The sequence below is a fragment of the Electrona antarctica genome (genome assembly GCF_951216825.1).
Source record: "Electrona antarctica genome assembly, chromosome: 3".
NCBI classification, from domain to species: domain Eukaryota; kingdom Metazoa; phylum Chordata; class Actinopteri; order Myctophiformes; family Myctophidae; genus Electrona; species Electrona antarctica.
This window is the reverse complement of record NC_136808.1, coordinates 35,107,530-35,134,351: the sequence shown is the minus strand read 5'-3', so window position 1 is coordinate 35,134,351 and position 26,822 is coordinate 35,107,530. Positions and strand designations below refer to the sequence as shown.

At 43.5% G+C, this 26,822-nt stretch overlaps 1 long non-coding RNA gene across 2 annotated transcripts; it reads right to left on the bottom strand.

The window, feature by feature from the left end:
* Positions 1-10,447: 10,447 nt before the first annotated feature.
* LOC306918860 lies at positions 10,448-26,704 on the bottom strand. Of its 2 annotated transcripts, none has more exons than XR_013789419.1 (5): positions 26,555-26,704; positions 23,886-23,957; positions 23,374-23,608; positions 22,041-22,149; positions 10,448-10,889 (listed from the first exon to the last, which is right to left on the bottom strand). It is a non-coding gene; the product is annotated as an uncharacterized lncRNA (long non-coding RNA). The 2 variants fall into 2 exon arrangements; XR_013789420.1 differs by lacking the exon at positions 10,448-10,889 and adding an exon at positions 17,150-17,540.
* Positions 26,705-26,822: the final 118 nt, after the last annotated feature.

Genomic DNA, 26,822 nt, shown 5'->3' with positions numbered 1-26,822 from the left:
ATCAATATGGCCTGTTCTACTCAATATACAAACTAATTAAGAGGTAATACAATCAAACAGAATAAAATAGATTGTGCGGCTTGCTCGGAAAGAAATCCAATCAAACCTTTTTTATTTGAAAAGATAAAATCTAAAGTGATCTTTCTTTGTACGATGAATGACCGTGGCTTTGTGTCCATTTAATAAAGGAAACTTGTCTTAAGAGGTTACACTCCTTGTGCATATTCTAATCAATATGAATTACATAGGGTTTTATCTATGTTATCTGCTCCAGACAGCTAAGCTAATTAATGTTTTATCGAGTGTTTTAACTCAATTATTTTCCAAAGTCAAAGAAAGGTTCAACACAATTTTCTATCAGTCAGCCGGTATGAGTTTAGTTTAGTTGAAAAGATGGTACATACTTAACTGTATAATATGTATTGCACTAGTGTAACGTGTTCCAAAAAGGAAGGAATTGGTGAGGCTGTACGTGTGTGTGTGTGTGTGTGTGTGTGTGTGTGTGTGTGTGTGTGTGTGTGTGCTTTACGTACAGCGCCCGCCTATGCAAATGCACATGCATGGCAGCGGCAGAACTTTGTTCTCGCACCTTTGTTTCCATTTGGCATAGTATCTGATCTGCCAAGTATAAAGTTAGGACAACCCCCCTTTGCTTCCCTCGTGCTTCATTCCAGCTGATTGCTCATTTTCTAATGCTAATGACTCATAGGCCGGCGCGCACGTGTGCGTGCGTGCGTGCGTGCGTGCGTGCGTGAGTGTGTGTGTGTGTGTGAGGGGGGGGACTAGAGGGACAGGGGGGACTAGAGTTTCTCCCCTGTCAGCTGGCCACTGTGGCCGTGGGACGGATCTAATGGTCTCTGACAGGAGGGAACCGATCTCATTCAGAGGGGGGATTTGATATGTGGCGTTGAGCGTGGTGACCCTCAATGGACATATTAATGGCCGTTATCATTCACAGACTTTTCTCTGCCATTCATAAAGACCCCGACTCCCTCCCCCCTTTCTGTCGGATGCTGCTGCACCGGTGCTGGTTTAAAAAAAAAAAAGATAATATAAGAACGAAATGACTTATGGATGAGGTGGCAGCGTATTGTTTTCGCTGCCTTTTTAGATTACATATCAAACGTGCCAAAGTGGCTCAGCTTCTGCTCTTGGCGTGTGTGTGTGTGTGTGTGTGTGTGTGTGTGTGTGTGTGTGTGTGTGTGTGTGTCAGGGGGTGTTAAATGTAAAACGGCGAGAGCCAACGGTAAATCATAACTTGGTGGGTGTTGTTTACAGGTCAATTACAAGCACACGCTGGCAGGAGACTGTGGCACGAGAGACACGCTGTAAATGAATTCACGCCACTGAAACGATGAAGAATGTTTCAACGATTCTTCCGAAACACATTTAGTGCCTCTCACTTCCCTCCATGTGCTTACTCAAAGTGAAATACAAGTTTGAAGTGCTACTCAAATATCAAAGTTCTTGCAATCCGCGGCGTAAATCAAATTACATGCCGTACCGGTTAAAAGAAGCTGATGAATGAACTGTAAATTAAAATGTTGTGGTCGGCTAAGGAAGCGGTGGCATGAATTTAAATGGTCATCCCATCAACGTCAGACTACTTTCATGAAGTCTGGAGGAATGGCATTGGTGTCTAAAGGAGGGAGCAGAAAGTAAGCTACAACCAACATGTGGACGCCTTTGAATAAACAAGGTTTAAAAAAGGAGAGCCCAGCATGCTGCGCAGAACAGAACAGCCACAATTAAATGTCTAGGGCAGGATGTTCATCAGTGTGTGGTTTTCGAAAAAATCCCAAACAAATCTAGCCTCTCCACTATAAATGGGAGAACTCAGTCCCCAGAGTCATATCTGAACATATACTCGTCCATGTGCGGCGCAATGAAGGCCCTCCTCTGAATATAACAAAACGGGATAACTGTTATGATTTATTTATACTTTGTCGTACAATAGCCGATCTACAAGCTCACAATGTGTCGGATAACAACGTGTTGTGGGCTTGTAGATCAGCTATTTTCGGCGCACCGCAAAGCATATACGAGCACTGTAGCATCCTAGCCTCATACCTGGCTAAGTTATCTGTCAGAGGCCTGCAGGATGCCCACCTCCAAAGAAAAGCAAACAGAACATGCAATGTTTGAAAGATCACAAAACTCATATCCATCAATGATCAAAGCAAGCATATTCATCTTCTGGCCAAATAAAGTTCCACATGATGCTGGCCAATTCTTCATGCCGGTGTTTCTCTTTGAATGAAGCTAAACAAGATAGACTAAATGACAATGTTGAGGTCAAAGCAAACATTTAACAGAGTGTGTGCGCGTGTGCGTGCGTGCGTGCGTGTCAGTCACAACATAAAGTATGTATATTTACTCTCTCGAGGCATACTTTTGACTCTCACAATTTCCGAATGCTTCCGCCTAACAGTACCCGAAACACAGAAATTAAAGCAGATGTCCCACCTTCCCCCCTCTTCCGTTCCGCATAAAATCAATCCTACAGTACATCAAATTAATCGAAGCCTGTATATAGCAGTGGTCGGCAACCTTTTGGACACAAAGTGCAATGGTGTTTAAAGGGACACTTCACCCTTTTTGTAAACAAATATATGTTAATGATGTTTAGAGATTTAGAACACTTTCCTGGGGTCTTTATGTGTGCAATATGTGGTTTTAGATATATTTTAGATTTTAGCAGTGTCCATGATGTCATGGACACTGGGCTCACTTCCTTCCTGGACTACAATTCCCATAATGCTTTGGTGCACTGCTCCTCCTTGTGGATAGGGGGAGAGCTGTCTAAAGGATCATACATAGTCTGGATTTTCGGTGGTTAGGTGACCACCAAACTACAACATGATGAAGAGCATGGTGAAGAGCAAACCACCGCCACCGCTCCAGCCCTTCTCTCTGTTTTTACTCACCACCGCTCAACGTTATTTCAGCTCCGGTGGTCACCTCACCACCGAAAATCCAGACTATGAATGAACCTTTACTGAGACAACATGTAGTCCAGGAAGTAAGTGAGCCCAGTGTCCAAGAGATCATGGAGACTGCTAAAATCTAGAAAAGTGTTCTAAAATCAAATCCCCCCCAAATCAACATTGCGTTTAATTATGACACCACATCAAAAACAAAATATTTCCAACATATTTTGATACTGCCATAACGTATCATATGTTCTTTCACACCAGGACATTGTCATAATAATTAGAGTCGGAGCAATAACCCACCTGTGTCCCAGACTTCTTCCCCAGGCAGAGTTCAGAGTTTGAAGGAATGCGGAATTATGTGCAGGATGTAATTTTCATGTGAGGGGAATATCTTTGTCATTAGAAAATCCTCTCTCTCACACTTGCCAGTGAGTAAACACCCTCCTGCTCCGTTTTTCATTGTTGCTGAATGTGATGTTCTTTTACTATTTATTTATTTTATTTATTGTACAGCACCTTGTAAGATTTGTTTTGAAAACTATAAATAAAATGTAAATGACCTTACCTCCCCTGTGCCAATGTTGGCAGCCGTGCCAAAGGTTGTCTACACCTGCTATTACTGTAGATTACTGCTTAGGACAAAATGTATAAATAAATAATACCTTTCCGGTCTGAACAGCAGATGACAGCTTCAATGGTCATGACTTATTATCAGGGAGACTAGGCAGTTAAAGCCTAGGCATCCATCTACCAATGCCCCTGTTGATCTGCAAGAGTGTGTGTGTGTGTGTGTGTGTGTGTGTGTGTGTGTGTGTGTGTGTGTGTGTGTGTGTGTGTGTGTGTGTGTGTGTGTGTGTGTGTGTGTGTGTGTCTCAGTGCATGTTAAACAAGCTGTTAATTATTACAAATGATTAGCAAATTCCAGTGTGTGCCAGCCTTCCCGTTTCCCGCAGCATTCGTTATTAACGGGACGGAGGTGTAGAGACGAGCTCCACACAGCAGCTAATGCTAGATTGTGGGAAGTGTCAGATGACAGCTGCCCGTACAGGAAGCTTCATCTCTCAACACGTAGACTGGGACGTGTTTCTAAATCTCCAATTTAAATCCCGCTACAGATCTAATGCATGCGTTAGCTTCAAAATAAAGGTTCCACTTCCACCTCCTCCAACGTTCCTTACTAACAGCAATCTGTTCAGCGCACGGAGGACAGATGATGGGTGGCGACATGCTCCTTAGAACATCTTTAACTTTTACACTTTGATATGTATTTTCCAAACATTTTTCATATTTCAAAGAAGAATTTAAAAAGTAGCAGCTCGCAGCGTGGCAACAAGTGATGCCACTGTGGGCTTGTGCATCTATTTTTTTGCATAACCAACATATAAAATATGTTAAAATATATCACCCCCACTATGAGAACCACTGGAACCCCCTCAGCCCCACTATGAGAACCACTGGTCTAAACTAACACTATAGTCACGACTCACTAGTTCTTCGTTTAACCACTTAAGCCATTATGTTATAGTCATATGACAAATATGTACAATATACAATATTGTTCTACACAAATGTGTTACATTTTTGTCCCACAAATCCTTGTCCTTAAATCTTTAAAGACATGCCCAAAACAGGGACGTTGCACAGAGGACACTGAGGACAATGAGCCATTAGTAGAAAGTGAAACTACATTCTACTAATACATAATTCTCTGTTCTCTAATTGAGCTGTGTTCTCTGAGCAGCATCCTCAATTGAGGAAAAATGCTATACATATACACTCACACACATGTACAACAAAACAGAGAAACCAGTCCAACAACATTCTCCAAAGTCCACTTCTTCGCTTTGAGCGCAAGTCAGCAGGACCTTTTTTTCCCCCTGTGGCCAGCCTTGGAAAATCCTCCCCACATTAGAACCATTGTGCTGAGCAACTTTGCTTTCACAGTCCAGAGATCAAAACAGCAGCCATGTTTCTAAGGAACAAATGTCTTACCAGCTGGGCCCGTGTGAACACAGATATAATGCTGACAGGAAGCCGGGGCAGTCACTTGTAGAGCCAATTATGGGCAGAGCCGCGGGGGCAGGTTTACAAACACTGCTTTTCTTGTGCGGTGCTACTCTGGGGTATATGATTAACTTCCCCACCAAAAGTACCCGGGCCAGCCAGCCCTGAGACTGTCCCTCTCCGTAGGTGGTATATAGTGCCATGGGTGAGTCGTGGCACTGCCCAGTAGGCAGGCATGGCAATAACAAAACAACAAGCAAGGCTGCATTCATTTTGTCTGCTCTTGGCATGTGCACGGACATTCTTGGGGGGATGTGGGGTTTTTTCTTAATTTGATTATGTTTTACAGTGTCCATATCGCTGGGAGAATTGCAGGTTGTGCGTGCTCTCCTGAAGCCACGGAAGTGAGGCATTCACCATTATGGCTGTGAGGAATTCAAGCCGACCCATACAAAGAAGACGCTTTTGGGGGGACTAATTATAGGACATGTCCCATGAATATCGTTTGAGCAGGCAACTAAACCACTTAATCCCTATATACTTCATTGACTGGAGTCCCCCAGGGTTCTATACAGGTCCCCTCCTTTTTGCCCTCTACACCAAATGACTTTGCTGAAACTTGTCTGCAAATGTTCGCCTATGAATGACATGGCCAGAATGGGGAAGCTATAGGGTCCATGTGGTTAATTAGCAAAGCTTTAGATTATCTCGCATTGATTCGCCAAAGGTAGATTGTCTGACCAACTAAATGTTCTTGGGGGAGGGGGGTGGGGGGGTGGGGTCACAAGACTTTGCTCTGACAATGTTAAGCTATGAATAAAATGAAAATTAAAAGACAATTCTCTAATCGCCAATCCAGTGTGGAAGCAAAAGCATGTGTCCATGCTGGGTTCCTCCTCCCATGTGGCATTGTCATGGTGGGAGCGCGAGGTGAACGGCACACAACAGTCTTTTAACTACCCCCATGGCTTTGCGTTCCTTCCTTCACTGTCGTTTTTGAAGGGAGAAAAAAGGGGGGGGGGGAAAGAGTTCCTTTCACCGCATCTGGCCTTTTCTGCCACCTGACTCGCTCAAGAGATTTGCTTTTATCTTAAAAGGTCGTTTCATTCAAGCGGGCAACAAACAGAAGTGAATATAACTGTCCCCCCGATCTTTTTTCCCCCCATGCAGAATTCATGCTTGAGTTGCCTCGGATAAAGCAGACCTCTGCCAGCCGAGGAGAAGGGACTCAGAACTCTGCAGGGCTCTATAGAAAACACTCGCTGTATCATACAGTTCCCCCTCTTTTACAACTGAACATTTCCATTTAATGACACCCTACATATTAACCCTGGTCAGCATCCAATTACTGAGAAGAAGTGAATTATCTGCATGACCATGCAATCTGAGGCGAGGTGAGCCTTTTTTTCTCTTCTTCTTCATTAATCCAGCTTTCATTAAAGACCAAGAGCCTGTGGTTTATTTCGAATCCATTAACTCGTTAAAACCGGGAAAGCGTCTGTATCATTTTAGATTTTAGCCACTTATATATATATATAGCAACATATATTTTTCAGAAAAACTCTTATGATTTAGATTTAGAACAGTGGTTTAGAACAGTGGTTTTAAAAAATAGCACAAGCTCACAAACGAAGAATCACTTCAAACCACGCTGCGGGTTGGTCATCATTTTTGGAAATAAAAAAAAAAAATATGCTCTTCTGGGGTCTCCCTGGCACAAAACATTTTCAGATTGGTGTCCGCAGCCAAATATACATATCATTATGTAGGTTCAAAAAGTTTGAGAACTACTGATTTAGAAGGCATTTATTGTAGAATGGGCCTCAGGTCTTCATGGGTTAACTCTGAATGCAGGTGATTCTCACATAACCCCCTGTTTTTCTTATTTGTATTGTTTCGTTTTGTTTTTTGTCAAACAGGACCACCGAGATTCCCAGTCAGGGGGGCTGCTGTCGTACGAGTATAGAATGACACACAACAACAACTGATTTGATGAGCTCTCCTCTCGGGGGCCAAACTAACTGGCTGGGTGAACGGCCATGACGCTGCATTCATATTTAATTATGGCCTGCTAACACTTCTCTCTCAGCTCAGGTAACATTATACAGCATGCAGCACAGCACCGTAGAGCTGCTACCAGTAGTGACAAGTAACTAAGTAAATTTACTTAAAGCCGCTATAAGCACTATATGTCAAAATTTGAATTAGCTTTTTTCTTTTTCTTTTTGTCGCCTATTCAGACAGCCAGCAATGAGTAAAACGCTCCAACATTTAGTCTCTGTGACACATCTAGGGGCCACAATCTGCATTCAAAGATGTTCCTAGAAGCTTTGTCATTGGTCGAAAAAAATCCGGTCGAAATGACTAACCAATCAGGAAGTAGGCAGGCAAATCGACCAATGACAAAGCTTCTAGGAAAATCTTTGAATGCAGATTGCGGCCCCTAGATGTGTCACAGAGACTACATTTATTTTGGGAGCGTTTTACCCATTGCTGGCTGTCTGAATACCAAACAAAGAAAAAGAAAATACATATTATTGCTTATAGCAGCTTTAAGTACTGTCCTGAATTAAGTACAATTTTGAGGTATTTTTAATTTTACTTTATTTCCAATACTTTTGCTCCGCTACATCTCAGAGGCAATTATTGTACTTTTACTCCACTACATTTATTTGAAAACTTTAGTCACTAGATTTGGATTATTATTACAATACATTCACCACTTCAGCCCTACAGTATATACATTTCGGCCATTCGAAAATAGACAATCTACAAGCTCACACTGCGTCGCAGTGAGCTTGTTGTATTGTGAGCTTGTAGATCTGCTAATACATTTGAAAACTTTAAATGGGGCATTCTGCATAATGAGTACTTTCTACTTTTGGTACTTTAAGTACATTTTGATACCAATACTTTTTTATTTTTAATTCCAGACTTTTACTTGTAACAGAGTATTTCTACAATGCAGTATTGATACTTTTACTTCAGTAAGAAATGTGAGTACTTTTTCCACCACTGTCTGCTACTGTATACCATAACAGAAAGAAAATAATTATTACAAAAGGAAGTTAAGAAAGGTCAACTTATATAACAAAAGAAAAGTACTGCACACAGTAAAACTCTGAGTATTTGTTTTAGCTCTGACATTCTACAAACTTAACCAAATGGACTCGTATGGGTCCATTATTTGGTTACATTCGTAGAATATCAAGTGTTACAAATGGATAAATGAACACAGAGGATTTATTTGACACTGTAGTACACACGTGGAAAGACAATGTGATAAATGTGTACACCTTGTAGCATGAGTTTTCACTTTAATGGCATGTAAGAAAACCACCAGTTTCTGTGTATCAAAGTATCAAATGTGGGCCAGGGGTGCACAGTCAGCATCAGGCTAACAGGTGTTGGACGCATGTGCATGAAGTTGTGTGCACGTGCCTCAGTGGTAATACTGTATGCCTGTGTGTGTGTGTGTGTGTGTGTGTGTGTGTGTGTGTGTGTGTGTGTGTGTGTGTGTGTGTGTGTGTGTGTGTGTGTGTGTGCAGTACATAAGCAAAGTACATAGTACATACATGCGTATGAATGATGCTTGTGAGTGTGTGCATGCACATTTGTGCACACACTCACTCTGTATGCTTGAATGTGAATCAGTGTAGAAGGACTGTAATTTCTGAGGGTACATTTTGTCTATAATGTTACTAAACACACCAGAGCCAAACCTTTAGGGTAGGTTTAGGCCATTATTACAGCAATTACTTGAGATAATCGCAATCATATCAACAATAGTGCAAATAAGAGATTGTAGATTGGCTATTTTCACTATTAATGTATCTATGCTATTAAGTATAAAGTAATTCAATATATGCCATTTGTTGTGACCGTAGGTCGCAGTTTACTATGACAACCTGCATTTCATGTCAGTCACGCTGTCAGTCCATCACGCCTCCATCACACGCTCCATATATGGCCGTCTCCATATATGGAGATCACGACACTGACCTCATCAAACCCTGGATAGCCTTACATGGAGAAGACTGGATCGTCACCTAGATCTGCATATATGGAGCCAGCCAGCAACTCTACATTTGACCTCAAGGACACCAGATTAATAGTTTAACTCATGCTTCTTAACGTATTAAGAAGCTCTGTTGTTTCAGCGTGACGTCGCCCTTTAGGACGAGGTCGCTTCTCACCCTCAGGGCGTCTTACTGGTAATATTTGCCCCGTGCAACTTTTGATTACGTTGGCTGAAAGCCAAACAAATGTATTTTTTATTCATAAAGTTCCAATAATGTTCAATGTTCAGTCGACAGTCACAATCAAATCTTTAATTGCAATTATATAAGTAATCGTCATCAAGTAATAATAGTGACAGCCCTATGTACAGTATAGGCCCACAGATAACTTACGTATCACCGTTAGGCCTGTATTAATTTCTCCAGGGCAGGCTGCCAGTCAGTCTGCCGACATGGCATGTTGTATGTATAGCTCTGTGTCACTTGGAGCAGTTTAAAACGTATGCTATTAATTAGTCAACATCTGCAACAACTCCCGTTTCATGGATTAACGACCTAATCGTGTCACTTCCTTGTCACACTTCCTTGTTCCCGTTGAAGGCGAGTATTGCTGTTGACAGATTGCATAGCTACAGTAGCAGATGATTTAAAATGGTTGGACAGTAGTTTCACCAGTGGTGGAAAAAGTACCTGAAGTAAAAGTATCAATACTGCAATACTATGTTACAAGTAAAAGTCTGGAATTCAAAATTTACTTGAGTAAAAGTAAGAAGTATTGCTATCAAAATGTACTTGAATTAAAGTAACACAATCAGAAAGTATACTCATTATGCAGAATGTTCCATTTCACAGGTTTCAAATGTATAAAATGTAAAAAATATATATATTTAGAAAATAGCAATCATGCCACGACGTGTTGTGAGCTAGTAGATCAGTTATTTTCAAACAGCCAAAGTTTATATAGGGCTGAAGTGGTTAATGTACATGTGTATGTTGTAATAATAATCAAAATCTACAAAGTAATGGCCCAACAGACTGTAGGAGTTTTAAAGTTGTTGGGGAGTCATCAGATCGTTATATATTTCACGCTCACGCTAGAGTTTTTTTTTGTCACACTAAACGGTTGATCTCTGACTAGGGATCTCACACACTGCAAGAGTTCACCAAGATGCGATCCAGACACCATACAAATATTTTTTTTGTGGCTTTCGCCTTTATTTTATATTTGTTATGGAGGGACAGACAGTAGGCTGACAGGAAATGGGGAGAGAGATGGGGGGAAGACATGCAGTAAAGGCCGTCGGGATCACTGCCAGACTGGACCACCAGCCAAGGTGCCTGGACCATTGAGCCATGGCCCAGGCCGTTTAAATTAATTTTGACGTCTCACGTAGGATCCCATGATACATGCGCGAGACACAGGACGTCTCTCTCTCTCTCTCTCTCTCTCACCCCGCCTGGGTGACGGCAGACTGCTGGGCTGGCGCTTTGGGATGGGGGGGTCAGATCAACATATGGAATTAATTCTGAGTGTACAGGATTTGATGAGGTCTGGCCATAGTGTGTCTTGAGTGTACAGGGTTTGATGAGGTCAGATCAACATATGGAATGTCAGAACAGGTCAATTCCATATATGGAGAGCTATGGGTGGCAGCGGGGGCAGTGTCTTGAGTGTACAGGGTTTAATGTGGGCCCAGGTAGGGCGGGGCCCTACATCGAAAAGGAAGTACGGGTGGGGAAGGTTTGAGGTCAGATGAAGAGTTGCTGGCCAGCTCCATACATGCAGATCTAGGTGATGATCCAGTCTTCTCCATGTATGGCTATCCAGGGTTTGATGAGGTCAGTGTCGTGATCTTCATATGGAGACGTGATGTCACGAGGCGATGTGGTAGGTGTCGTGATCTTCAGATATGGAGATGGCCATATGGACCTACGCAAATAATACAGGTTGTAACTACTTAAACCATCTATACTTAGTAAACTGGCATTTCTTTCTGTCTATATTACATTTCCCAAAATAGCCTATCTACAAGCTCATTGTGAGCTTGTAGATACATTTTGTAGCAAATATTTTGACACACCTCTCACTTAACAAATGAGAAGTGAGTTTTTGTACGGCCTATCAGATTGTTGAATGTCACAGAGTAGCAAATGTTTCATGAGTGACACGCGACACCGGTGAAACCAATGACAAAATTGTCAGCGAAAAATATGGAGCATGACCTATTATGAAGAGACTATAGCCCGAACCGATCAAATTAACTAGGGACTATAAATAACTAATGAATTTAATTGACTCCCCATGTAAGTGATGCAACTCAAGCATGTGTAGCATCATATAAGTGAAGATCTTGTCTTCCACCGATAAATAAAACCAGCATCGTATATCTGGTTTGAATGACGTTCGCACCAGAAATGAATTGTTTCAGAGCTCGCTTGGAACAACTCTTGAGTGTGCCGAGCGATGCCAGATTTTTGGGTCCGATGCCAGTCCTGATTTTAGAGTCTTTGAACACTGACTGCACCACCGATTATCAATGTGTTGACCTATATTTTGTCTAAAACAAAGAAAAAAAACCATTTAAGCAAAAACAGAAAAATAAACTGTCTATAATGACATGCCCAAAATAGGGACACCAGGTTTAAAGTGGTTCAAGTCACATATTAGCCAGACCTATGGTATACATAGGGTTGGGCTCCATCTGAGATCACCTCAGGTCGCAGTTAGTTTGCTCTGCACCAGGGTCCGGGCAGTGCAAACGCTCCAGTTAGTTTGCTCTGCACCAGGGTCCGGGCAGTGTAAACCAGTTAGTTTGCTCTGCACCAGGGTCCGGGCAGTGTAAACGCTCCAGGATTCAGTTAGTTTGCTCTGCACCAGGGTCCGGGCAGTGTAAACCAGTTAGTTTGCTCTGCACCAGGGTCCGGGCAGTGTAAACCAGTTAGTTTGCTCTGCACCAGGGTCCGGGCAGTGTAAACCAGTTAGTTTGCTCTGCACCAGGGTCCGGGCAGTGTAAACCAGTTAGTTTGCTCTGCACCAGGGTCCGGGCAGTGTAAACGCTCCAGGATTCAGTTAGTTTGCTCTGCACCAGGGTCCGGGCAGTTTGCTCTGCACCAGGGTCCGGGCAGTTTGCTCTGCACCAGGGTCCAGGCAGTGTAAACGCTCCAGGATTCAGTTAGTTTGCTCTGCACCAGGGTCCGGGCAGTTTGCTCTGCACCAGGGTCCGGGCAGTTTGCTCTGCACCAGGGTCCGGGCAGTTTGCTCTGCACCAGGGTCCGGGCAGTGTAAACGCTCCAGTTAGTTTGCTCTGCACCAGGGTCCGGGCAGTGTAAACCAGTTAGTTTGCTCTGCACCAGGGTCCGGGCAGTGTAAACCAGTTAGTTTGCTCTGCACCAGGGTCCGGGCAGTGTAAACCAGTTAGTTTGCTCTGCACCAGGGTCCGGGCAGTGTAAACCAGTTAGTTTGCTCTGCACCATGCAGGGTCCGGGCAGTGTAAACCAGTTAGTTTGCTCTGCACCAGGGTCCGGGCAGTGTAAACCAGTTAGTTTGCTCTGCACCAGGGTCCGGGCAGTGTAAACGCTCCAGTTAGTTTGCTCTGCACCAGGGTCCGGGCAGTGTAAACCAGTTAGTTTGCTCTGCACCAGGGTCCGGGCAGTGTAAACCAGTTAGTTTGCTCTGCACCAGGGTCCGGGCAGTGTAAACCAGTTAGTTTGCTCTGCACCAGGGTCCGGGCAGTGTAAACCAGTTAGTTTGCTCTGCACCAGGGTCCGGGCAGTGTAAACCAGTTAGTTTGCTCTGCACCAGGGTCCAGGCAGTGTAAACCAGTTAGTTTGCTCTGCACCATGCAGGGTCCGGGCAGTGTAAACGCTCCAGGATTCCGTTTAACTCAACCAAACAGGGCTGGTGTGAAAGTGCATAAATAAGGGCAAGATTAGTTGAAACGGTTTAGTATCTTCCTGAAAGAAATCTTAACCCAAGAACACCCATGTTCCCTGCATGCCCCAATGAGGGGCCTTTAAAACCATCTGTATCTGTGCAAATGGCAATAACCCGTTCCACTTACTACTACTACTACTTATTCTTTGCCTCTGTGTAAATCCTATCATGCCATGCTTGTGACTGACAGCTGCCATGACAGATAAAAGACATGCTCCATGCAACATTAATGAGTGAGTCTCATACACTGGTGTACCTGTGCTCTTCAATCTGCACAGGACACAGCCATCATCATCATCAAAGTAGATAGCCATGTCATGGATACAACAATCTAATGGTGTGTGTGTGTGTGTGTGTGTGTGTGTGTGTGTGTGTGTGTGTGTGTGTGTGTGTGTGTGTGTGTGTGTGTGTGTGTGTGTGTGTGTGTGTGTGTGTGTGTGTGTGTGTGTGCGCTTGCGCGCATGCGTGCGCTTGCGCGCATGCGTGCGTGTTAGTAGTGTAAAGTACATAAGTACAATGTTGCGGTACATTTACTTTACTGGAGTATTTTCACTTTGATACTTTCACTTCTACTCCACCACATATCGGAGGCAAATATTGTACTTAAACACTTCTACAATTATTTTAAAACTTTAGTTACTAGTTACTTTGTGAAACATTTAACCACTTCAGCCACACAAGCTACAAGTTATTTTCAAATGATTTTTATAATATTATGTAGAAACATGAAATGGGATATTATGCATAATGATATTTTGACACCAATACTTTTGTACTTTTACTAAGTAGATTTGTATTACCAGACTTGTACTTGTAACAGTATTTCTACATTGGAATTGATACTTTTACTCAAGTAAAAAATGTTCTTCCAGCACTGCGCGCACGCACTAGGTCGCACACACAGACATGCTTGCATACACTCTCTCTCTCCATCTCCTGCACACACTCTATATAACATAGACCGCCATCGGTATTGACTGTATGACACAGATATCAGATACTAATACCAGTGAGTACACACTGCGACAGCCAGCCACACACACACACACACACACACACACACACACACACACACACACACACACACACACACACACACACACACACACACACACACACACACACACACACACACACACACACACACACACACACACACACACACACACACACACACAATCGTCGTCCCTTGCCGTTTACGTGGCGGCTGGCGCCTGTCACTCAGTCAAAGGGGTCCTGGAATATGCAGCGGAGCCATCGACAGGCGTCCCTGTCGATGCCTGACAAACCTCCAGGCACCAGGCTGTAATTGGAACGGCTGGCCTAATCCTCAGATCAAGACGGACTCATTGACAAGCTAAGCGGGCAGCGGTCCCAGCAGTGCCTTATTAGTGGAAGCTGGCATCTGCACTGGGAGGGAACGCTGATGTCATCACTCTAAGCCTAAAGACACGCTCTGGCCCATGCAGCACAACAGCACATCGCTGCTGTCTGGCAGAAACCTCTTATCTCCATATTCTAACTTTTTGGGGGGGAGGGGGGGGGGGGGGGGGGGGGGGGGGGGGGAATAGTCAAAATAATATTGCCAAGGCCATAGCTTAAGGCTTTCTAGAGTGTAGTCACATATGAGTGCATGGTTATGTGTGTGTGCAGCATACTTGTGCCTGTGCACTTTAGGTGACACTTCTGATCGGCTTGCTGGGAGGGAATTACCCTCAGTGCTACAGCACAGAGAAAGTGAAACATCAGCCATGGGACTTTAACCCATCAGGACAAGTCTCCACTCTATAGACAGTACAGTCCACGGGAGAAATCACTTCGTACTAAAACAGTCTGCATCACTCCCTGCAGACAGCCAGATAAACTCTCTTGCGCTTCTTTAAAATTGCCCCCCCCATGTCCCTTCTCCTCACATCCCAGATGGGTAATCTGCTCTGCACTGGAGAGACGCATGTAGCAGAGGCCCACTCTGACACCTTCTTGGCAGGACCACAGAGCCTGGCTCCAAATCCCATTTTCGAAAGCCAAGACGCACAGACCCTCAGCACAGTGTGTTCATTGGTTGCCCTCTTCTCGCTTGAGAGCCTGGGAGCTCCTGTCACCCAGAATATCAGGGGAGCCAGTGTGAAGGCAGACACAATACGCCCGATCTATACTTGGTGGCGCATCGTACCGTGTACCCAAAATAGCCGATCTACAAGCTTGCGAAGTGTTGTGCAAGCTTGCGAAACCAGTGCGCAAGCAACTATAACATACAATCAGGATATACGTCCTGAAGGCAAAACAAGAAAGAGCTACTGTAGTACTGATGATGCCTTAGATCCTTGGTTCTCAACCAGTTGTCTGGGGACCACCAGTGGTCCTTGAAGGGATTCCAGGTGGTCCCCAGCTAAATTATGGAGTTGGTAACCAAATGGACCCTTGTAGATCTTTAACTCTTGAGAGTGTAAAATGGACCCATAAGGGTCCATTTGGTAAAATGATTGTTAAACATCTGCATTACTTAATTTACAAGAAGTCTACACAATAGAGAATGTAAAATAATGTGATCAACGTTTGCCCTTTATCTCTCCTATGGTACCACATCAATACAGCATGGAATTGTAGACAAAATGATAACAAAATAATCTTAAATCTGATCAAATGGTGGTCCGTAAATAAAATGCTGAATAAATAATGGGCCTTGATATGAAAAAGGTTGAAAAGCACTGCCTTAGATCTCAACATAAGGCATCACAGCTGAATGAGTGCAGTCGGTGCCACCAGTTCATCGAAAGAAAGAAAAACGGAAGGGGGAAAAAGGAATGTAGATTATACAGCCTTATGGAACTATTAGGTTTCAAATCATGAAATGCTGGTAACCCAGAGATGGACTGGTAACTCAATATTGTAATTAGTCAACTGCAATTCATTTCAAAGCAAACAAAAAGTGTGCTTTCATTTCACTATGCAAAGCACTACGCGAGAATTTGAGATGCATCATCTTCCTCATGCAAAGTATGACATGAACGTTTGTACATTTGTCTGTGCATGCATGTGGGAGTAGGGCTTTAAGCAACTAGTCGACTATTCAACTAGTTGACTAGTAAATCCACTAGTTGACCTTGTTGGTACTAGTTGATTAGTTGATAAGAAAAAAAAGGGGAAAATGTTTCCTGTTTTTGTATAGGCCTCAAGATCAGCTAGATTATAGTTATAGTCACCAATGTACACAGTTTTTAAATGTACAAATATTATTTTAACATAATAGGTAGGTTAAACAACTAGTCGACTAGTAAACTAGTCAACTAGTAAAAATCACTAGAAGTGAAAGCCCTATGTGGGAGACAGTGCACGTGAGCCTTGTGTGTGTGTATAGGCTACACAGTAAAATCCTTAATGTTAACCACTTTCAACTTGTCATCCCCATTTCATGCATGTCATAAGCGAAAGGTTTCAAAGATTTTCAAGAATTGTCTAAACTTTTCTAAAAAGTTCAAATAAATAAATTCTACAAGTTCACAACAGGTAGGGTTTTTAAGTGGTTCATTTAACTTCAAATACAGTACAAATGGAACCAAAACACCCCCCCCCCCCCCCCCCCCCCCCCCAAAAGAAAAACACAAAACAAAAGAACACCCGAGTATTTCACGGTGTATCCATGCATGATTGTGCATGTGTATGTGTGTGTGTGTGTGTGTGCGCGTGTGTGTTGTGTAGATTCTGGCTTTTGTAAAGGCACCAGGAAGCGGGGGCCGTCCACCCAGGCATGCCTGTGCAGTGTAACCAAGGCTGACTGGCCGACCCCGGCCTGTTTCAGGCTGTTTAGCACAAGATGAAGGAGCTTTTTCATCCACACAGGAACAGGAGGTATCGCCTTCCCCTCAGCGGCAGCGCTCATTCAGGCCAGACACAATGCGTTATTATTGGTTTTGAATTGAAATGTTAATTTTTGGGACCGGGGCAACTTTGGGGAGCTGAGAGCTTTTTTGCCATGCTCATTTCTCATTTTTCACTCTTGCCGAGGGTTCTGTGCCATCGCTAAGGTTAACTTAACCCTCAGCCTTCCGACATATTACACCACCTTCACAGCACAGATGGAGACCCTGCAGAGAGCTAGACCCGCATTTACAAATATGACTATGTTTGTCTACATGCACTACAGAAGTTTGCCTGATTTTATTCCACCTCATCTATATTTGACATTGCGTCTTCTTGTTATCGGCCTTTGTTTCCCTCGTTTCATTCTCTATTCTTTTAGACTCATGTATCTTTACTTGAAAGTGCAAAACATTGGGAGGATGTACCAAAAAACTTTACACCCACTCTTTACACCTGTAAGCTTGTGATGTGACACTAAAGCTGCAGTTGACTGGGAACAGATGCAAAGGATGGGGGGCTTCAGGGAAGGGGGCTTGGGGGGGGGGGGGGTAGTTGCAGGAGGTGAAGGTTAGGAAGTGTAGGTGAAGACCAGTGGGGGCGAGGGGGGCCATGAGACTCTGATCCACAACCGCTGAGGAGTCACTATTGATCTCGAAAAGACCACTCTGGAAGAGACAGGCTCTTCCACGGATAGCTGGTGCGGTGCAGTGTGTGGTCGGCAGGTCAGCACTATATGCCGCTGTGTGCAGCCCTCGGAGAAATGAGTGCATCAGCAAGCAGCCAGATCTATATGACGGGAATTAAACAGCATAATCAAATTGTTTGCGCAACCATTTAGCATCTCATTCCCCTCCTGTCTGCCTGCGGGCCAAACTGACCACTGGAGACCGGCCCATCCACCGCAGCAACGAAAGTAAGGCAATAACTAACAGCGATTAGAGGAATATTGATGGCCCATGACACGCCGCATCCTGAAAAATGCTATTTGGTCAAGTAGCTGCAATAATTAAGTATATGAGGGTCAGTCAATTTTATCCGCTGCTTTTTATTTGGATCGATTATTTAGTAAACAAGCCAGGGCCTCAGAGAGCATTATTGCTGAGTTGGAGGCGATGATTTCATACTTGCGAGGTGGCTCGGGCCCAAGGCACTCTGGAGCTGTGTTTCATGGCAAAGCAGAACAGCGGAACGCACAGCAGTGGTTGATTGTTGCAAACAGCAACGGCATGAGGGAGATGTGGAAACATTTTGTATTTGGATGTCATGGTTAAGACCAAATGACACGAGACATTGTTTCTGGGGCATAACGAAGCACACATAACACATGCATGCGGTTTTGTTGCCATTTCATTTCACGACTTGCGCTGAAAGGTTGCATAATATTATTGGTTAGTAAGTATTGGTTCTTTTTAGGCGAGTTTCATGACCCTTGGACCGCTGAACCTCCATTAAACACACCACCGTCTAATGTCCAACACGCTGGACATTAAACACACCACCGTCTCATGTCCAACACGCTGGACATTAAACACACCACCGTCTAATGTCCAACATACTGGACATAATGACCAAATAAGTGTTTGTGGTTTCCGTCCGACGACGATCATGCCAACGTTAGTTCGGAGAGGGAAAAGAGCTAATGAGTTTTGACTGTGTAAAAAAACACGGTGCATGTAATGTGATGCAGTAGTTAGAAATAAACCAGCCCATTTTAGAGGCTTCTCTCTCTCTCTCTGCCCTGATTGATTAAACATTAACTGGCTGATCTGGGATATTTCCTATTAATCACAGGTGTAGACTTAACTGACCATGAGGTAGCCAGACACAAACTCTCACACGTTTTTCGCACACACACACACACACACACACACACACACACACACACACACACACACACACACACACACACACACACACACACACACACACACACACACACACACACACACACACACACACACACACACACACACACACACACACACACACACACAGAATGCAGTCGTAGTAAAACAAAGGTAGACAATGAATGAGTGAGAGTCTGAACCTGGGACCCTCCTTAATCCATTAAGACCTGAGGCAGATTCTACAAATGTCTTATGTTGCTATACGAGACTATATGAGGCCTACAGCACAGCTCAGTCACACTCAGAGTGTTGGCCTTTAGGAAATATAATCCCTAACCCAGTAAACATGTTTAGCACTATAGTACACTGAGCTATTATATATAGAGGAACACACACACACACACACACACACACACACACACACACACACACACACACACACACACACACACACACACACACACACACACACACACACACACACACACACACACACACACACACACACACACACACACACACACACCTATCTCCATATCAAACGGCACATTGTGGGAATTGCCATGACCTCATGCCTTTCTTATCTTCAGTTCGATTACACATTTCACAGAGGAAGACATTTCCTCTTGCCCACCGCGAGATGTCCAGCGAGGAAACCAACCATGGAAACAACATGAGCAGTGAGTGCTTAAAGAGCACGCGCGCACGCACGCACGCACACACACACACACACACACACACACAATACTGTAGGGGTCTTAAACAGGGGGTCCGGGACCCCTAGGGGGTCATCAGAGTTAGTACTCACAAGTTACTGCTCGCAGCGTAACCTCGCGTCACCAGGCTTTTCACCTCGGAGGAAAGCCTGGTCTGTGTTCCAGTGAACCAGTCTGGAGCGGATGGTAATTTACGTCATGTTGTAGTCTTGTTTTGTAGTCATCAGGCAGGAAACCACAAGGCGGAATAAGAATTCCGCCATTCATAGTACTGATTCCGTCTTGTGGTTTCCTGCCAGATGACTACAACATGACGAAAGTTACCATCCACTCCCGAACCGGATCATAAACCCGAAAAGGAATGCTACCTCAGGCTACTCGCAGCGCAAGGTGGTGTGGGCTTGTAGATTGGATATTTTCAGCAAAGAGGTTTGGTTTAGAGGGGGAAAAAAGTAGACCAAGAACAGAGTGAAATGTCAAGTATTGACACACACAACACACAGACATTTAACCACTTAAACAGTGGTTAAATGTCTGAAAATACACATCAAAATTAATCCAACATTGATAGTGCTGTCAAACAAGTCTATGAAGCCATCTATGAAAAAGTTTAATCTGCAACACAATTTTATACCGTATGTAGTGGGTGTAGTGTAAGTTCACAACCAGCCAAAGAATAGTAAGAAGAAACAAACTAAATGGCAAACAACCATGGCTTTTTCTTGTCCAAACAATTGCTTGTACAGTAATACAAAATAAACGTTTAAAGAAGCATTAAGTGGGTGGAATTGATATTGATATGAACCTGAATTACTTGTCATATCTTGTCTTTGTACTTATCTTTGTAGTAACATCCAAAACTTTTGTCAAATTAAAATGTTCCCACAGTGAAGGACATGGAGGCACAACGTACAGTACCAGAGTCCAATAACTCCACTGAATATTCATGCAACTGTCGCTGGCCATGCATGGCTTTGATCTAAGCAATTGATGTGGGTGGCCGGTATCTTTTATTATAGCAGTCATCAAGTTAAGTCTGACAGGGGCCCTAAAAACCTTCCTTTGAAACCGCTACATTTTTCTCACTGTAACCCTGGGTGACTTGTTTTTTGTTGTTAGTTTTTCATTCTAAGTGCCAGAACAGGCTTTTATGAGAAAATGACAAATCAAATATCCTTTCAACCGTTTCCCCTGATGAATAATGTAACTAATGTTACACAGAGGGCTGGACGAGAGCATTATACCTATAAAATAATAAATAAATAAAAACCTTTGACAGCTTCGGGGTTGTCCTCACACATCAGCTGTCATCATGTGATGTGGGTGGCAGTACCAGTGGCCATGGGGGGGTGGTAGGGTGGGTGTGTGGGGCTTACAGCAGCACACAGGTGCCCTTTTCACTCCCAGGCCAAAAATGACAAATTCAATAAACTCACAGCATCTCTCCAGTGCACCTATGGATTCTAACACACCTGACAAGGGGGGGGGGGGGGGGGGGATGATGGGCTCCTTCCTAGTTCACACTGACACCGCATCTAGACGCTCAATATCAATATCTCCATCCGAAGGCCACCGCAGTAGAATATCTTACTGCCCCACTGGCGCTGCTTTGCCACTGTGAGAAACAGGAAGAATATGTGACAGGGGCTGTGGGACTTAAGGTTAGATTGTGATGGGGAAATTGAATCTGCAAGATGACATTAACAGAGAGTGTCCACAGGCCTGTGTGTGTCTAAGCCCCCGGTGCAGACAGTGCTGGCTAGGGTTACCAGCCCGTAATTCTGATGGTGAAAGGGACACAATCAGCCTACTTAATCTCGAAGCTGGTCTCTTAAACGAGGGAAAGACGATCTGTCTCCATTCTACTGTACACAACAAGGGGGACGTGGGATTCATCGAGAAATGGAAATGCTCGTTTAATTAAAACTTCTGTGCCAGGCCATGAGGAACACCCTTGACTGCATCCCTCCTTTAAGACAAAAAAAAGAAGCTGCTTGTACCCTGACAAAAGCCCTAGTCTCATAAACCTATCTGGGCCTGAAAGAACAAACCCTAGACTCCAAATTTTAAAGAATTAGCATCACAATGACGTAAATGTCTCCCTTGCAGTAAAAGAAGACTGCTAAACCGGCCCTACAATTTCGGTGGTGATGATAAACCAGGAGACACAAGACAGCGGGGGCACTGTGGGTAAGACAAGCCCTTACTGTACATTCATTAGCATCCCTGAAGGATCCTATTTGACGACGGGGGGGACAGAGCATTGTGGCCGTTCTGCAAGCATGAGTGCCTTATTAAAGAATAGCCAGGGAGCCTCGAGTCTGGTTTGCCGGGCCCACAAGGAGTCTACATTCGGGCTCCCACCTGTTTGTCTGGCTACTCCTTTGACTCAATAGGTCATGAAATGCAATATGGGACTGCGCCCCTCTTTCTCACCACACAAAAGGCAAGGAGCGGATGAACTGCAAGATAAATGGCCTTGACGTTTCGATAGTCTCCAGATCACTGTGCCATAAAAATAAACCATGTAAAGAAGACTACAGTATCTCCAAAGCCCTCATAAGACCAAAGCACAACTTAACAGAACAGAACAGACAGAAGCAACAAAAAAAATGTGTTGGGTTTAGGATGGATGGATATTTCCTAGACGACTTTGATTGCTCGTCTGTGATAGCTGTGAGAGTCCACAGGCCCAAAGAAACCCGCTTCATGTTTGTACTCACAATCTAGAGGTCTTGTCTTCCGTACAGCTGTGTACACGCCGCAGACGCTCTCCATTTTCCACAGGAAACGCTGCGATGAGAACCACGGGTCGGGGAGACATGCGCATTGCTGAGAGGAGGAGAATGCAAAAGGAGGGTGAGGTTTAGATGCAATGAAAAAGCAACAACTGCAGAGTTTAACAACTAATGCTTATCAAATGCTGAAGAGAAAAGGGGTGTTTCATCAAGGGACGGAAATATGTAAAGCCTGCATGATGGAATTCTTGTTCACACATCGTTCTGTTCCACATTGTGGACTGTGTGGATCTTCATCTAAATAAATGGGACAAATGTAACTTGAAGTTGAGGGAGAGATATTTACAATAAACTATACCAAATGAATGTAGCAGATATTTTAGATTAGCTTGTATTTGCTCCCAGTGAGTTACAGTTTAAAACAATGAGTTCAACACAGGAAAAAGCTTCACGATTGAAAACTTCAGCATCAACATCCCGCAGACAAAATGTCTGGACATATAATGTATTTAATACAATTATTCTGACGCTGATTTAACCGCCTGATCTCTAACATCCCTATAGGAATACCAAACTTGTCGCCCCTTTACCAACTCGCCCCGGGCGTACAGCCGGCGGAACTGCGCGGTCTGGTATTCCTAAAGTAACCCAAGTAAATTATGCTTAAACGGTTAAACCTAACCTTATTCCTAACCTTAACCTCAGTAAAACTATGCCTAAACCTAACCCTATACCTAAACTTAACCCCAGTAAAACTATGCCTAACCTTAAACTTATTTCTAACCTTATTCTCAGTAAAACAAAATAAAGAATACAAGAACCGCGGCACCGAGTGGTCGGCGTGAAAAATCGAGGGGCGAGATGGTTTAGGGGCGACCATACCTGATGCCCCCTATAGTGGCATGTCATAAGAAGCGATATGTTTGCCAATATAAAAGGCAAACATTCGGCATAAATAGCCATATGCATGCACAAAGCTGCATATGTCAAATCAGGAGCTTATAGATATTTTTGTATTGTATTTTTGTTATTTGACGATCTTCTTTTAATATAAATTAAAATAATTAAGAACGTATCAGTTTGCCAGGGATATATCTTGTCATTTCAGTGGCCAATATGTAGGAGTAACAACAAATACAGTGAAGTGTTTGGTTCACACTACTGCACACCCAAACAAGCAGAACACATCAGAGCATGTGTTACCACCCATGTAAGATGTCAGCGTCCGGAGTAATAACACAACTGAACCATGTAGCGTCACTCGTCGGGGATGATTGACAGCACGTGCAGGTGTGGCCATATGTGCTGCACAGCTCACCATTGTTCCCTGCACGGGTCTTTGATCTCCCAGCAGTAGAAGCAGAATCTCAGCAGGGTGTCGTGGTGGTCCCCCCCCCCCCCCCCCCCCCAGGCCCTGGGGCTAGAGTGTGTATCGACTCGGGAGGGCTGACCGTGCAAGGAAAAAGGAGAACATGGGAGGGAGGGGGTCAGACTTCCCAAAACATCCTCTGCAGTCACAGTGAAAGTCATCTTGACATGAGAAGCTCAGTGATCTGTATTATAATTAAAAAAGCATTAATAATACACCCCATCTCAACAGTAAGGACTCAATTTGTCATGAAGAACTGGTATATACACACACACACACACACACACACACACACACACACACACACACACACACACACACACACACACACACACACACACACACACACACACACACACACACACACACACACACACACACACACCAAACTGTACAGTCAAGATGATATTTTTTTGTGAATTGATATTAGGCTATAGCTTCATTAAACTGAATTCCTTTACCTGGGATGGTTGTATTTCAATTTTGTTGACGTTATTAATCACTTTCTTCCGATCCGTCCTCTGACTGCAGCTCTGTGGATAGATAGATGGTGCCCGTGGCATAAATCTGTGCTTTACGGCCTTGTACTTAAGGCCAACCCTTTAATGAACCTTCCAGAGTACAGTACAGTGCAGTAAGTGGACGGGACTGGAGTCCAACTAAAGAGAAAGTAATGTTCCCTTTCCCTGATGACTCCCATCCTCCACGACGCTAAAAAACCATCAAGCCATTTAGGTCTATTATACAACAGCATAGGAAGAAGAAGAAAAAAAGAACACTAATGCTAACATACATTTATGTAAGGATGCATATGTCACGCATATATTGAAATGTGTACTGTACTCTACACTACACACATTGAAGACACACGTTGCAACTGCCGTGTGTGTACTGTATCATGCATGCGTGTGTGTGTGTGTGTGTGTGTGTGTGTGTGTGTGTGTGTGTGTGTGTGTGCATGTGTTTTAGTTTAGTTTTAGTTTATTTAGACTGCATGAACCCACGGCGGGTCGGTCATACAAACACGTTGGTTAGAAAACAATCGAGAAGGAAACACAATAAAGTCACGGGACCTATTTCCACTGTTGGTCACTCTCACAAACAAGGTGGCAAACCCGCGTGTGTGGCAGTCATAGCTGCTATGATAAATTAAAACCAATTGACATCACAAAGAATGTTGTTTGGGTTGTCTGCATGCCCGTCGCACACTATAAGCCTGATTTATGCTGGTGTTGCATGCAGTAAAATAGCAGATCTAAAAGCTCACAACGTGTCACATTTGTGGCGCGTTGTGAGCTTATAGATCTGCTATTTACAGTTCCCGACACCGGAAAACAACTAAGTATGAATGAGGCTGGCCTCCAAAATGTTCAGCCGGTCCCCTGCCTGCCTGTCTGTGTGCACACTGCACACTACATGCATCTGCCCTACTGTACAATGTTGTCTGTCTTGCTGCTCGTGACGCTATACACTCCCCGGCATGATTACAGTGTGACAGTGAGCTGCTGTGGGGGAGATCGGGGACAGTACTCAAGGCCCTCTGTGTCGCGTCGTCTGCAGCGATTGTGTTTCAGTGTGTTCTACCCACTTCTTCCTTCCTCTGCTGCATGTGCTGCTGTGTCGTGCGGCAGAGAGGAGAGGCACTGCTGGGACCCACAGTGGAAGAGATCAATTGTACACATTGCAGCCACCTGAGAGTCGAGTGATTCCATAATACTCCACGGCTCAATCAATATACTTTGGGCAAAATGGGAGGAGGTGTGTTTCGTGGGGGGTTTGGGACGGGTAGGGGTTGTGGGGGTTCACGGGAGAAGACCCTCCTTTACACTTAACAGACTACTCACTCACTGAGGGGCTTGTAAGGACGATAAGCAGCATGGTTATTTACTTACTGATATCACTCCCATTATCTCCCCATCTTTGATTGCGGGAGTCGAAACTCTCCTCATCATGGTCGTGAAACGATATGTTTCTATAGGCCTATATATATATATATAAGCCACCGTTCTTTCTTTGCCTTTCTTCATTTTTACAGTATACGGTGTTTAAATAAAATAACACATTTAAATTAAATCTATTTACCATGAAATGTATAAATATGAACTGAATCTTCATCATTATGTGATAATAGCTTACTGAACTACAGGCTAATAATTAATTAAAGATTTAAGATAGGCTATAGTGCTTTTTCTAATTTAGAATGAAATTATTATTTGTATTATCAAAAAAGGTTGAATGGAGAAACAATAGGCATAACAACAATAATAATAATAATAATAATAATAATAATAATAATAATAATAATAAGCTAATGTTAATTTAAGCCTAACCCTAATCGGAACGTACATTTTTACCATATAGCTATAATATTGCGGGCGTTAGTCTAGTCAACGAAATTTAGCTCCTATAATTAAACAAGTTTTATTTTTCTAGTTTCTTTGGGAAGAATGTCGCTGAGCTTCAGGAAGCCGAGGTGCTGTTCTGTACAAACAAAGCTCTGGGGGAACAGATGTGAGTCAGAGTGCAGTGCGACCCGTTCCGTCTAAAGGGAAAACAGATTCACTGTTGGGTCCAGGCCTTCGCAAGGATCATTTAGTTCCGAGTCCCGACATCTTGTAAATATTCTTGTAAATATTGGGGGAATTTAGCCAGCGATAAATTCCAAGGAGGGAGAGGGAAAGAATGGGGAGAAGAAAGTGGGGGGAAGACGAGGCTCAAATGAACAGTCCTGTATTGCAGGAGGAGGATGTGCAACGACGTGTTAAATTAAACGCAGCTGTTGAAATATAAAAAGGGAAACAAATATATCACTTTAGTTTGAATAAAAAAGAAAATACCTGCGATGCCACCAGAGGCCTCGGCGGGTTGGCCGATATACTCCCGATATAGACATTCCATAAACATATGAAAATAAAAATAAAGCCGTTGAGAAAACACTGCAGGCTAAAATACCGACAACAGCCACTTATTGACGTTGTTTACTTTGTATCAAACGGAAGCGCGGCCAGGATACACAACTTCAGCTTTAACCCTCGTCCCTATCAAGGTTTTAAAACTACATTTAATTTAATACGTCTAGGTAACAAGACGCGTGTTAATGGCATGCACACAATTAATCAAACAAACCTACCATTCCTTACTGAGTGAAAATCCTCCTAAATCCGTCTCATCAAGCTAGTGAACTGAAGAACAGAGGACGGTCATTCAAAAGGAAATGATGTAGCAAATTCACCTAATAATTACGAGCAAATCTCATACTCATACACTGATGAATTGCCAATTAAAGTGTATCAAAAATATGCACATTCCTAAAAAGAAATATTTGTTCATGCTTTAAATAAAAGCATATATGCAAAATGTCAATTTAATTTAATCATTTCAGTTTTGTGAATGAGTAG